The following is a 14,906-nucleotide window of genomic DNA, read 5'->3' on the forward strand; positions in this document are numbered from 1 at the left end:
TTTGATTTCCTTTCCAATAAGAGCATGTCTTTTGTATCACGCAGGCCTGCTACTTTTCGTTTTCTCACAAAAAAAGAAACTAAAATAATATGGGAAATTGGGCTATACATAAAGTGGATGTTTAGGCAGCTAATATACACTAGACTGCCCAAAGTATGGCCTATGCACCTCTATATAGCTAAACAGACCGAAAGCTTTTAGTTGTTTTCATTTGATTTCTTCTTCAAATTAGGGCTGGTTTCATACGAGACATACCCACATAAACAACGAAACATCCGTGTAATGCAACGGCTTCCAACTTACAATTGCGCGTACTCGTAAACATGTTCTATGGTTCTTCAGATTTCTTTAGTTATATGCGCTCATTAATTCCTCGTAATCTGGAGAAGCGTCTGCAGTGTAATCACTGTATCCAAATGTCACCTGTGTAACCAACTGGTATAAGTAAACCAACAAATATCAAATTTACAGATATATGGACCTACACATTTTTACTATGAGGTCAACGACGTATCCTCAGCAACGATCTGCTATCAAGGGCCGAGTCGTTATTATCTTGCCAGCAAACATATTTTTTTTCCACTGCAGCTTCTAAGGAGAAAATTGGTTGGGGAAACATTTTAAAACCCAACGGCAAAATTGGACACTCAGGAAAATTATACCTACAAAAACGTCTTGAATCTTCTAGATACAGCTCATAAACTATCTTTCAGTGCCAACTGCACGAACTTGCTTTTTTAAGGACAAAAAGAAGTAGCAGACATGTAAATGACCTGCATCAGAAAATATGACACTTGGGGTTATTTTGTTTTAATCAAGCATAACAAAAAAATCATCAGCACTTTAGGCACCAGAAAGCTTTTGACAAGAAGGCATCTGTTTTCTGCATTAAAGCAGAGTATTTTTTTTCTTTCCCATATAATCAAGTCTTATTTTTGAATTAAGAGAAGTTATCTGATATATACCAGGGATTTTTTTTATGCTAAAAATGAATTCTTATTTTACTTGTAAACAATATAAGAGTTCGGGACTTTCCATCATGACTTCTATATTTTGCTTCACTAAAAATAGTTTGTGTTTTTAGTTAGTTGAAGAAAGTATGTTTAGAAAAAGGGACTTCAGGAATTTCAGTTTATAGGAATTAATATTTCCTGTTATACAACTGAACTACACACTTGAATGTTTGTTTGTTAAATCTACTTTGTGATAGGTGTGTATACATGCTGAAATATTTATATAAATGAAAAATAAAAAATGAAAGTACACAAGAATGGGTTATGATTGGCAGCTCGGTCATTTCTGCTGAAGGATTGAAATTATGATCAAACTTAAGCTTTTTAATAATATTTGTGCGTTGAAACCAGACCAATGGGGTACAACTTCAAGAATGATGGATCTCGATGGTTTGAAGTTAGACACGCATTTAATTGCAGAGAAGGAAGTTGCCTTTTCCCGTTCTCATCTGATTGTAGCTGCAGTGAACGTAAAGGTCCTTTTAAATCACGTCTCGGGTCTGGCGACAGGAGATGTGAATGTGCAGTTTGACTGCGGTGACCTTTTTGATCGCTGGAAACAGTCAGTTCGCCAGAAAGTTCTGGCCCACGGCAGCGTCGTTGCTGACATTTGCCCATTAAAGGTCAGGTTCGTCTGTAGCCCCGAATGCCCAGCGTGTGCGCAGATGCTCCTTGACTTCCTGCTCTAGCTATTTGTTTTGTAATGAATACAGAAATTCATTAGGTGTTACGCCCATCGCCTACTGGATAACAGATCAGGTATAATGTTCTTGAGATACCTTGAGGTAACAAATGTAGCGCCAGCAGATTTATTTATTTTTATTTAGCAGCCGCTTTTATCCGATGCGACACACAAGTGAGACAAATAACGTTCTATCAACATATGGCTGTCAAGGAGTCGACTAGGCATTAAGTCAAGCTGAGCTCCCAAAGAAATGTCTAGTAACAAATGTAACAACTATTGGACCAAGTAGATTCTAGTGAATTAACATTTTACTGCTATTTCTGTTGGCCAGCTATATGCGTTCAACGATGTTACTTTATTACGTTTTTCTATTGCGGGCTTAACGATAAGTAGCAGTTCAGCCTTAAATTCATTTTGACCGTTTTTAATTGATTTGATTAATTGTAGAACTTGGTAGTTTATGTTTAATGGCCTTCATAATGACGAATAGCATAAAATAAATGGATTTTTAACGAAATAGCAAGTTAATCGTAACTTGGTACAGTAACGAGGGATGGGCTGATCCACATTTTTTCAGTTCCAATTTGATTCTGATACATAACTACCGATAGACTGCCGAAAACTAAATAAATAAGTATTGGACCTGGACTGGTCACATACGGCCCGTCTGGGTCAGTCCGAATTTCGGATCTCTAACAGACCTCACATTCGCAGACTTGACCTTTGCGGTTTCGGTTTTTTGAGTTGGCCATGATCATTTAAGTGGAAATATTTCTGGAACTTACTGAAAGATGCGAAACTACGTATAAGCAAAAAACAATACTGAAAATTATATGGATCACGTAAAATTATATAATATATAAATATTACCCATAAATATTTGTTAGTATAAGTGCATACTATATCTTAATATGAAATGTTTCGGCTTGGGTACGGTGCGCATATTTGCCTCGGAAACCGGCCTCACTGGCCTGTTAGCTGTCTCCCTGACCGCGGAATCCCGCCTTTCTCGCAGTTCTTACGTTTAAACTTTTCAATCCCGTTAATTTTGCATGTTTAATAATGGATCCAGAACATTGTGCTCTCAGTGGGCACAGTAGTAACTTTGAACATTCAGGAGCATAATGTAGCTGGTTTCTATAGGCCTGTTGTATCAAAAGGTTTATATAAGAAATGACAAAGCAATTTGACATGCAAAGTGTACAGTACAGTATTGTTTGTTTGGAAATAGGTAAAAATTAGACTTTTTATGTCATCATTCCAGCTAGCAGACTGTTATGAGTTGAGGTTGGGGGGCAGGGGCGGGGGGCAAGTATTATTCACTAATTCTCGCTTCTGCTGCTCACGCTTGTGAATGTGAAGTTAGTACTATAAACTGGACAAGTTCTAACATTAATCTAGTCTGGTGAATGAATTTAACAGGATTAATGGAGCACAGCTTTGTTGTCTCCTGTAGCTCAACATGTAGTGTATTGGGCTACCAATGCAAAGGTTTTGGGTTCAAATCCCAAGGCTTTCCCAGAAATTATAGCCCGTCAACTCTCATTTGGCTTGGATAAAAAGCATCAGATACTGTAAGTGAATGTAATATAAATAATCTGTAGGTCCTCCTTGAAATAATACTTTCTTCTTCCAATCCGGTTAAAATAGTCCCTGTTGACCAGCAAATTCTTTAATTAAATATTGTTGCATTAATTTAATAAAATATTGTTCCAGGTATAAAATGAATAATCCTGTAGTAAATTTGCAATTCTATTCAGTTAAATTCACTTCATATTTGCATAAGCATTCCCATTTGCAGGCAGTGGTCAGATGGTGTTTTACCCATGTCTCCTGTGATTCTGCACGGTGGTCCGGCAATGAACTAGAATCCCAGCCCTGCTTTATGCTCTGTGCTGTCTGGGACAGGCTCCATGTTTGCCCAGACCCAATGATGCTATATTCATTTCATCACCATTTAACAAAATATTAAAGCTATATGGCTAACATTTTTTGTACCTGTTGCAGCTTGACTACAGAAGTGGGTGATGATGTGTACATCCATCGGTGCCGTCTGCGAAAGGTCCTCCGTGAAATATCGTGAATGTAGATAAAAAGCCCTTTTAAATTATATTCCGCTTTTAATTTGAATAATTCTTCATGCCATTATAAGTTCACGTTCTCACATTGTGTCCAGATGCTGTCACTGCTGGACTCATTTAGAGGAATTTGTTTCTACGATATAATTGTGTGTTGTGACATTTTTCAAGTGACGCCAATCCGGTCTCTGAAATGGAATAGTGTTTAGCTTGCTATAGGATGTCTCCGAGTCGTTCAGTTAATGACTCATAAAGCTGATATTGATGTTTCCTCCTTCCTGGCTGTCTTTCCGCGTCTTAATGTGGCAGAAAACTGAACAGAAATGCTGTTTGGAGAAACGCCCACCAGGAAAACAAAGGAACCATTTGTGATTAATGATGTCGGCGGATAAATCAATAATCTTCTGAATGTGTTTGTGTTTGTATGTAAAACTGAGAAAAAATGGTCCCAGCCAGACCATCTGACAGAGTTACCTCTGACTGATGGCGATAACCTTCTGCCCTCTTTCTGTTAGTGTTTGCTTTCCATTACTGTCATGTAACTAAGTACTTAACTGTCACATACTTTGACAGATGTAAAAAGCTCTCACTTGGTGCACAGTCCACAAATGTGCCAATCATGAACAAGTAAGACATGCTTTTTCACTAGGGCAGCAACCCAAGTGACCAATCAGGGGACAGACCGGTGAGGCTTTCACAACTGGGGGAGAAGAAGATTGGAAAAACATCAGTGAGTAAGTTGTTCAGTAAGCTGAAACGGCACACATGTTCTGTATTAATAGTAACAGTACAGTGTGTACCACCTGCATCGTAATAAGCAGATAAACATAACTTAATTTTGGCTTACAGCTTTATTGGTTTTGAAGTGACAGGTTTAAAGATAAATAAATAAATTCTTTACATATACAAGTTGAGTCAAGTTAAAATAGAGCAACACCGTGTTTTGATTTTAAAAAAGTGTTTTGAAGTAGCTTACTGTAACTGCACAGCAGCGCAAATGTAACAACAATTGCGGTAATTAGTGATCAGTGAGTATAGAAGTAATTAGTCACTTATAGCCAAGTACACTTAATAACTGGATTGTTGCCATTATCGCTTTGTTTTCTTTTTAAATAAATTGTGTATATTTTGTGAAGTTTAGAGGAATTGCACATTGAATGCTGTCAGGTGATTCACAGAATTATGGTCTGCGCTGGATTATCCGGCCTGAGAATGTCAGGATATCTGCCAGTGACCTGTAGATAAGTACAGCCCATTTGTGTAGCTATATGATGATCTAAAACCAACTAGCAGCTCTACTGCAGGGTGGTTGGGGAAAATGGAAAACGGTTCCCAGACTGCATTCAGATTTTGTCGTGCGACCTGAGGCAAGCAGTTTATGCTCGAAAGGCCGCAGATGTCAGACGGCTGGGGCACTCACGCCCTGCAGGAGTGGGCTTTAGCTCGTCCATCACACTGCGAGCACCTGATCAATACCTACAGAAATCGCTCTGTTGCTAGCGGTGACGTAGCTAGTCGTTGCGCCTTAGGGGTGGTGGATATTCTCAATGAGTGACATTTAATGTGATCGATTCAGGTTCCCCTTTTATTAGATGTGGAGTTTGGGTGAAAGAATCGGATGGAATTTGCTGTCAAAAAAATGCAAAAGTGCGGAAAACCTGATGGGGGGGGGGGGGGGTGCAGGGAAAGGTACTTTTTCTAGGCATTGTGTGTGCTATTCTGAGAAGAGCATGCGTCAGACCAGCCTTATATATAGTGACCCACGCAGCGCTTTCCTGAAACGCAAAGTTATTACTAAGTCAAACAGGATGGCATGTACATCCACGCATGGTGCTTGATTTTCATACATTTTAAAAAGCATTTCATTCACAGATGCAAGGTGCCCTTTAAATTGAGTTACATGCTTTATGATGTAATACCTGCAGGGAAGGTTGCTATGTGATGCATGCACACATTTCCATATCTAAATTAACTATGCATTTTTAATTAAAAGATTTTCATTATTGGCTGAAGGACTTTTTTATCATCTGTTCCTTTTTTCCTCGTGAGGGTGAAGGTAAAAGGATCAGGCATGAGGAACTGCAGCTGCACAGGCCAAAAGGAATTTATGTCTAATATGTAATGCTCATTAGTGATGGGCAAACACAAATACCGAGGAAACAAGATTAATTCCTCATTACCGCATGGTTAATTCAAACCTGTAAATGTGAGATAAGAGCTTCAGGAACACAAATTCTCCCTTTTGGTACAGATGGTTTTTCCCAAGTTTGCAGTATTATCAGGAGGTAACATCTACACTGAATAGCATCTTCTAAATGTCTCACATCACCATCGATATGTTTAAAATGCTAAGAATATATAGTTCAGTGAGTCTTTGCAGATCACTTTATATATTCCGCCCTGTGACCCTGTACTGCGTAAGCCGCTGGATGATGACTGAATGTATATGCTATTATGCAAAATGCCACACCACTTTCAACAAATCGCGTTGTAATATCAAGAAGATAGGACTGCTGTTACCATGACACTGGTGTATAATTAGGGGAAATAATAGGAAACATACACAATTTTCCAACCCATTTAATTATTTGTAGCCCTTTTGCAATAATTCTGTGAAGGGTAGTTTGGGCTGCTTATAGACGATTATAGAAAACGGCAAATGCAGGCACCATTTATGGAAAGCCTGTGTTTTGTTCCTTTCTTCATATCTTCCTTTGTAGTTGTATTCATGCCTATTTTTTTTGTGTTTGCAAATAATCGTTACTTACACGCCTACTATCAACCGCCGCTAATCCATCACTTCCTGGTGCCTGATTTGTGTTTGTACTCAGGTGTAAAAGTGGTGAGAGGAATGATGTAATGTGGATGTTTACACTCATATTTTCAGATGTGCTGAATCTCTGTCAGGTGGGCAGAGCAAGATAATATAAGTGGTTTTCAGTCCAGCTATGCTCATTTTTTTGGAGAATCTAATAAATAAAAATTTCTTGTGGCACTAGTGAGACGGAAATTTGTTGAGTTGAAAACAAAAATGAGTCTCTGAAAGGGGGTGGAGGCAGGCGGTATGTGGCTCAGTGGGTTTGCCCTCTGTGCCTGTGATGAGAATGTTACCAGTTTGAATCCAGTGCTCAGTATAATAGCCCATCTCCACTGGGCCTTTGAGCAAGGCCCTTAAGCCCTCAAAACATACGTTGTGGGCACTAGACGGATAGCTGGCCCTGCACTCGGCCTAAAGTTTTTTATTTGCACCTAGAAACTTTTGATTGAATCAGAAGCAACGTTAGCTATAGTGAAATTAAAATGAACAACACATTTGACAAATATAGATTGTCATAAGAATGTTCCTAGTCAGGACTAATGCAAGTGTTTCATCTTAACAGATTATTATTGTTATTTATAATATTTTGAAGTGTAGAGAAGCGAATGGTTAGTGAGGAAAACCTCTTTATGCCTATTTGACAATGTAGATTTAATCAATATGCTTCAAACTCAGTACTCCTGTCCTTGAGTTCTCTAAAATTGTACTTCTGTAGAAATATTGTTGTTTACAAGGAAATGGAAGTAACTTGGAAAATTGCTTGGTCAACTTCTTAAGATGTTATTGACGAAATAATAATTAATCATAAATAATATGGGTTTTTTTCTGTCGTTAGAATTAAACTGAGTAAACAAATATTTAATTATAAAAGCAAAACAGAAGTCAGTCACCAGCAATTAATAAAATCCAACTCGATACATAATTAGTGTATAGCAATGTATTGATTAAAGTTTGTCAACGTTTTTTAATCAGTCCTTAGTTACTCGTGCATACAGTTGTGCTCTGATGAGTATGATAGAACATTACTGTTCTGTCTGACCTCTGATGGAGAGAGAGTTCAGACGTGGGTGATGGTTACATGAGGGTCCTTCAGGGGACACCTGAAAGAATGTTGCCCACTGTCGACACCGTCCTACATAAGTGACATCTCTAGCACAGGTCGCATCTGCGCTAATTTACGTGTTTCCATGGTCCTCAGATTCCAAGCTGCAGGTGCCAAGCTCTGAAATGCAGGAGCTGATACCTGAAATGGGACTTAACACGTGCTCCCCCCCCGACACCCAGCTACGAGTCTCCATAAATGCAACAGGACTCTCATTGGCATTGATTTGCTTTGTGTAGCTGTTTGTCGAGTGTGTTGACAACAAAAAAAATGGTAAACGTCAGAAGTGCATTATGAAAACAGAAAATGTCACATAAAATGCTGTCTAGTAACAGGTAATGTACTGCATGCACACTGTGATTGGTCCATCTTCCACCTGTATATCTTGTGCGGGGTCACGGGGGTCTGGACCCAATCCCTTGATACAGGGCAGGAGAGCAGCATGAATGGGATGTCAGGGGCTGCAAGCCACACCCTCATACTGCACGGACTATGTGATGTCAGTCGTGGGAGGGGAGTCGCTGGAGGAAACCCAGCAAACATAAGGAGACCATATGAAACTTAAGACATGCTTAGAACGTGGCAGTATTTGAAACTCGAATCCTGGAGGTGTCATGCTACCCACTGAGCCACCGTAACCACACATGCAGTGCAAATATTTAGTAATTCTTTAGATCTTTCCTGCACAAGTAAGAGCAAATACTGCAATTTTCATTTCTACTATCGATAGCTCGATATGGACAGAAATTATTATTGTTGACAGATACCATAATGAGTGACCCAGTACCTCTTTATCTAAAGCAGATCACACCAGTTACAGGTGGGTTTTTTCTTTCCATCTTTCCATCATGAGGCTGTGGTATCGAGGCTGGCCATACTGGGTCCAGAAAGGCAGGAACCCCATGCGGCGAGAATTTAGAGATGCAGTAGTAGTATAGGCCCTCTGTAGTAGGCCAATCTCCTCCCTGGTGCTGGAGAAGAAGAACGGCTACTAGCACCTCTTTGTCAGCTGTGACTAAATGTCCCTGGCTGAGTTCCTTGATTAGACTGTCAGTCTCAGACAGTCTATACCTTGAACTCAGAATCTCCGAAAATCATTACCGGTCTACCTATTGCCTTGATTCTTTGGAACCATGTGGATTTGATTGAAAGATGTGTAGCTGTTTCAGATGAGATGATAGTAACGGAAGTTCTACACTTTGGCAGTATTTTAAATTGCTAGCAGAGCCTAATTCACTTCAGGTTATGTATTTATATGTTCTGTTAGGGAAATTTGAATTGAGCATATTTGGTTGCATATTTTGTCGAAGCATAGTTCTGAAATTGAAAAGTGTTTGAACTATTTATAGTCTGAGTATCTTCAACTATAACAGTGGTCGTTATTTTGGTGACATATATATATATATAGGACTGGGGCAGTAAAGCTCGTCTACTGCCCTTTGCTTTGTAGTTATCTTTACAGGGACGAGCCAAAAGGATTCTCAGTCTGGATGATTTGTTGGGGAAGGGAGCCACTCGCTCTATTTCCGAAAATTGAGCTTTTGGACTTCAGCATGGGGCCCCGAGTCCTAGTGGTTTTTTTGCAGCTTGTCCTTTGGGTTGTTTGCAATTCTTTGTTACAAAGAAACAGAGGCCACTTTTGGACCATGTTTAGGAAATACCTCAGGGTACCGGCGTAATTTTAGGTTCTAAGAGCAAACGGGAGAATTGGATGGTTTATGCGTCGCATTTGTATGTTCCAGCACTGTTTCTCCACTTCAGGCCCTCATTGAGACTGGATCCCAGGAGTCAGGAGACATGAGATATAGCTGTACCCTAGATGGGGAAGCAGCCCCCACAGTTAGAGCCACACAGAGCCAGCAGTACACCTGAGCTGCAAGCCTTTGAACTGTGGGTGAACCGACGTACCCAGAGGAAATCTGAAATAAACACAGGGAGGGGGAGGATGAGTGAAGGTACCCCAGAAACAGGTACTATTCACACCAACAAGGAACGATCAGACCTTTAACAAAACTACCCTGAAGCTTGCTTTGACACCATCTCAAGCCTGTATGGCTTTTTTAAAGAGTCCCCAAGGCTGGATTACCATTGAGCAGCGTGTAGTTGTACTACAGACACACACTCGTAGCGTTTCGCTGGGCAACGCCGGAGTATAAATTGTTGTGGGCGTTGTGGCGATAGGCTGGCCTGAAAAACTGCAAACTCTACGAAACCCAAGCTGAGAAATCTGTGGCAATTTTTGGAGATTTGTCTTCAGGCTTAGCAAAATGACACCACAACGCTGATGTATGCACTATGTAAGTATCACTTTTGTGTACAGCTTCATGTGTTAGTGGAACTTTGGCTGGGATTTCAGTAAGAAGGGGCTTCAGTAAGATTCAGGCAAGCATTTCATTACAAGGCATGGTTGAAGCAAGTTGAATCATTTGGTTTTTAAGAGGAATGAGATGAACTGTATTTTACAGTGCAGCCAAGCTTAGATACAGTTCTTTTTTGTAAATATGGTTTTCACTTTTAATTCAGTTGAGAATGATTTTCTTTTGTCTAGTATCCGTTTTCATTTCCGTAGTATATCGCACTTTGCACGGTGTAAAACCATCATTTTCTTTTGTGATAATTAACTACTCCCATAATTACGCAGGGATAATTAAGTAGAACGTTTGTTTCAATGGACTGAAGCGTTTTAGAAATCATAAAGGTAATTATATTAAAATAATAAGAAGAAAAATAACGATGCGTTGATTTATAATATTGATGTCGACGGATTTTCAGCGTAGATGTCATCGAATACGCCGACTAATCATGGCAGCTCTAGTTCAAAGTTTGTTGAGACGGCTATTTACTTGCAATCAAAATACACTTTTGAAATTGCTTGTGTGATTTTCTGATTTTGGTGATGCTTATGAACAACACGCAGGTATTTACACTGCTGAGGTGTTAAGGTTAATTATACAATGCATTTTCCTTTGGAAACAACTTAGTTGTTTGATTTTGCATGGTTTGAAGTACAGTATATACATTTCTAATTAATTGTCCCTTTTAAGACAATTGTCAATTTAATGATAATTACTTTCATATCACCTAATAATAAATCTCTTCTGTTTTGCACCTGTGGTATGGGCTGGCCATCCATCCATCCATCCATCCATCCATCAATCCATCCATCCAAACATTTTCTGCTTGTCTTATTCTGGGTCATCGGCTATGGGCGCAAAGGCAGAGAAAAACCCAAGATGGGGTGCCAACCCATCACAGGGCACACTCACACACCATTCACACTTGTGCGCAGTTTGGTAACTCCAATCCACCGTATCACATTTTTGGATGTAATTTGCAAGTCATTTCCAGTTTGGGCCATCAGCTTATGCCCTTGGTTGTCTTTAGGCTTGCAATTTAATTATGATATACTGTCGTGAACTTCCGGCTGTCTGTCCAGGTCATGCTGATGATTTTACACAGACTTTCCATCACCCCACTGAAACGCTGCCTTTAGCCAGTTATCCTAATTTGTTAATGGACCGTAAAACATTTGTCCTTGATTCTTGGCCATCATCAGAGTAGGAGAAGCTGGAATGTCTTTATTTTTTTAAGAATTTGAACTTATATTTTCAGGTTTGTCATGTGCTGGAGAATTGGCTCTGAAGTTATTAATATGTAAGATTATCTTGATTATCATTGATTCTAAGTTCAAAATGGTGTTATTTAAATTAGATTCTCTTTCTGTTGTCGTTTATGTATGAGAGTCTCCGTCATTTATAATATATGAACTGCAATGTATGTAAAGAGTGTGAGTGGTTATCATTCCTTAGATTACAGGCATGATGCAAGCTTAAGCATTTTCTGTTGGTCACAGATGGAGAGTTTAAATCTGGGCAGTAGCAAATGTTGTGGTAAGAAATTCAGAGTGTGGTCTAACTGTAGGTAAATTGAAAATAGTCAGAGTTTCTCAGTGGTAGCCTTGAATTATTGACAACAACAGTGATGGTTTGACTGGCTATGAGGGCACCTGTCAATTACTAGTATCCAGAGTGGACTTACATGCAGCACATGGAAGTGGCCATCAGGGGCACTGCAGCGTTGCTTACTGGAAAAACAGGAGACTGTATTTGTTTGTAATACTATGAAATGGCAGGTGGCCATAACAATATATTGTTTGTAAAGTTTAAACTTTAAGATTCACAAAGCATAAATAATTACTTCATGTTTTGCTTGATGGATTTTAGAGGCTGTTTTCCATCTACCGGACAATCCCAGTAGGTCTCCAGTCTGGGCGCTGATCGAATTTGAATGCAGGGCACTCTTTGAACGGAGTTGTGTTTCATTGTTGTGAAAAATATGAGCAAATAGAGATTCTTCAAAATAAAGGAATGGGTGTTCCTTGGGAGGTGTGCAGCCCAGCGAGTTAGTATGCTGTGCCTGTTATCGGAAGGCTGCTGGTTCAAATCCCAAAGTCAGTAGAGTGATTCCACCAGTGGGCCCTTGGGCAAGACCCTTTACTTCCAGTTGTTCCTGCCTTGATCCTGTTTTCTCAAATGTGTCACTTTGCAGTGATAAATAAATAAAATGCAAGCGTATATAAGCATGCATTGGTTTTATATGTTCAATCCATCTCAATAAATATCACAATAAATATTTTTCATTACATTATGAAAATTAAACCTTTTGATATACAAAAATGAAAGTTAATATATTTCCAAGCTATGCAGTATATTTGTAATTTATTTTCAGTTATCAGAGATATTAGTAGATCATTAGTATTGCCTGGCATTTTAAAGAGGTGACTGTGATACATATATATTACCGGCCTTAAGTACCCTCATTCCTACATGCAAATGAAGCCACTGCATGCTGTTGATGGTTAATATTGCACAGGAAACAACCAGTACCTGATTGCTACGGATCCAATTACAGATTATGTCAATCAGGCTAGTTTTTCCCCCAAGTTCACAGGAAGGAGTGCAATGTCAGTCTGGATAATAGCACATGTTGCCACTACTTGTGGGCTGACATGTGTTGAAGATCTGAGGTGTTGAAGGTGGATCTCATAGGGTTTATTAAGAAATAACATTATAAATGATCTTCTTTGTAGTGTATTATTAAGCGCGACCGATCCATGTGAGATCTTTTTTCAAGATCGGTATTTTTGTTATCTTGGCTAGAGTTAATTTATTTGTCTACTTTGTGTGCTGAAAAACGCAACTAAATGAATACTACTGTTATACAATATCAAAGGGACTGTTAGGTATTTTTTCAGGAGTCCCTTTAATTATGTGTTTCGATAATCCTGCTGACCCAGAGTAATTGCTTAAACTGGCTTAAGATCTGACTGTGTGTGACCCCCCCTTGGATAACTCAGGGGGCACTGATACCGGCCTCAGCCTGCATCCAACTCTCTGATGATGAAAGGACTTGATATAACAGATTTTAGCATAATTAATATCGGTATGAAAGACCTTTATCTCCCCATGCGTTCTTTGCACATGTCGCCGCCCTGAACATATTGTAAATGTACTTAAACATTTAATCCGCACGCTTTTGCCTTCCAGCTCAGAGAAGAACATCTGACCCCACACCCATCATGATGTTGGTTTAAGCCCCAAAATGGCTACTGAAATGGCACCTTCGGTTTCCTGACATGGGAGTGACATTGCTCTATTAGGTAGGTGTCAGTGGGCTTTCAAACTACACTTCACATAGTTAGTGCTATTCAACAAAAATAAATTTAGTTTTTCCATTCCATTGCATTTGACATATGAAGAATTGCTCACTTCAGTAAGCTTTCCATTTCTGTATAGCTTTAAGACAGTGTCTTCATTTTTAGCACTTTATGGTTTTTTTTTGGGGTCTATACTGTGCTACCGGCAGTGAGCCTGTAGGGGACGTTTACAAGGGACTGGGCTCGTCAAGCATCATAGGTACTGACACCCAGCTGACCCAGTCTAATATTGTCAACTAGGCAGAATAAGGAAGACAGCTGGTAAATATGAGATGCATCCCTGGTCAGGTCTGTTGTACTGCAGGTCTGCTGTCCTGAGCTTCTTGCCCTGCCCTTGTGACAGACCCCCGTATTTGGTGAATGCTTTGAATTGCACAAACGACGGGAAGAGATGCACGGGAGTCCAGGGATACAGGGAAATCTCAGGGTTCATTGGGAGAAACAGCGCTAAAGACACGGGGAGGACTGGCCGCAACGGCAAAACGACATTAATGACAGGACTGGGGAGACATACTCTGACGCGGACTTAAATACACAGGACTAATGAAAACACCTGGAAACAGCTGATGACACGGGGATTCCACACGAGGTAGATGAGGGGGTGTGGCAAACAAGAGGGACACGGAGGGGACAGTTCATTTCAACTGGTATGCTTGGTTTTATAGGTGAGGTTTATTATCTGTGATTAAGTCATTAAGTAACAATGAGAAATGGTTTGAGATGCCATTCATCCTGGATATAAAATATTCTCTTCCACTGCTGCGCTCCCATTTATAGCTGACAAAGCACATTAGTTTAGTTTGTGCATTCAGACAGAACTGTGTTTTGTTCCATTTGCGGTCGCACTTTTTTCTTCAGTTATGGTAACTGAATGTATTAACTGCATCATTTTATTCTATTTATCCATTCTGCACTGTGTTTGTGTGGATTTGGGGGCTGATGGGGGCATACAGAGGAGAGCACGGATTCCTGCTAGATCATCCTGTGGCTGAGTCTTATACTGCAGCGGGAGGAGCCGACACTGGGGTTTGGCCGTCACTGCAGATGTCAGTGAGGTCACCTGTGTTTCCTTTTCCAGCTGCCACTTAATGAAAAGCTCCGTGTGGCTTGACTTCGGCTTGTTTTATGTGCTACACCCGCTAGCACTATACTCTCGCCGACAGCGAACCCCCCCCATCGCAAGCCCCTGCGCCGAAATGCCACTGCTCTGACTGGCGACTACATGACAGCCTTCTCGATAACCCAGCGTGATGAAAAATACTGTATTTTGTACTGTAAGATGCATTTTTCAGTTGCGGGTGGGGAGACACACAGAGGAATGACGAATGGGGATTTTCTGTAGGACATACTGAAGGTGAGCCTCACCCCCCCCTCGCCTCGCGTCAAATTGCCACGATCTGATAAGCTTGGGGGGGAAGGCCCCTCCTGTTGAGTTGATCGATGGCCTCCGCTACTCCCCTCCGTTGCGCGTTGTCCTCTCGCCATTCCGCCCCC

General features: G+C 40.2%; 1 protein-coding gene across 17 annotated transcripts in view; it reads left to right on the plus strand.

The window, feature by feature from the left end:
* large2 (LARGE xylosyl- and glucuronyltransferase 2) overlaps positions 1 to 14,906 on the plus strand; it is a 239,339-nt gene that overhangs the window by 1,020 nt on the left and 223,413 nt on the right. For 5 of the 17 annotated variants that reach the window (XM_048972635.1, XM_048972634.1, XM_048972636.1 and 2 more), the window contains exons 2-3: positions 4,426 to 4,510; positions 13,243 to 13,359. The exons of 1 other annotated variant lie outside the window; for it this stretch is intronic. The gene's annotated coding sequence lies outside the window, so the exon portion shown is untranslated. The remainder of the gene's footprint in view (positions 1 to 4,425; positions 4,511 to 13,242; positions 13,360 to 14,906) is intronic. 11 more of the 17 variants (XM_048972605.1, XM_048972606.1, XM_048972611.1 and 8 more) reach the window with 11 other exon arrangements.

Source organism: Brienomyrus brachyistius, chromosome 13, assembly GCF_023856365.1.
Source record: "Brienomyrus brachyistius isolate T26 chromosome 13, BBRACH_0.4, whole genome shotgun sequence".
Lineage (NCBI taxonomy): Eukaryota > Metazoa > Chordata > Actinopteri > Osteoglossiformes > Mormyridae > Brienomyrus > Brienomyrus brachyistius.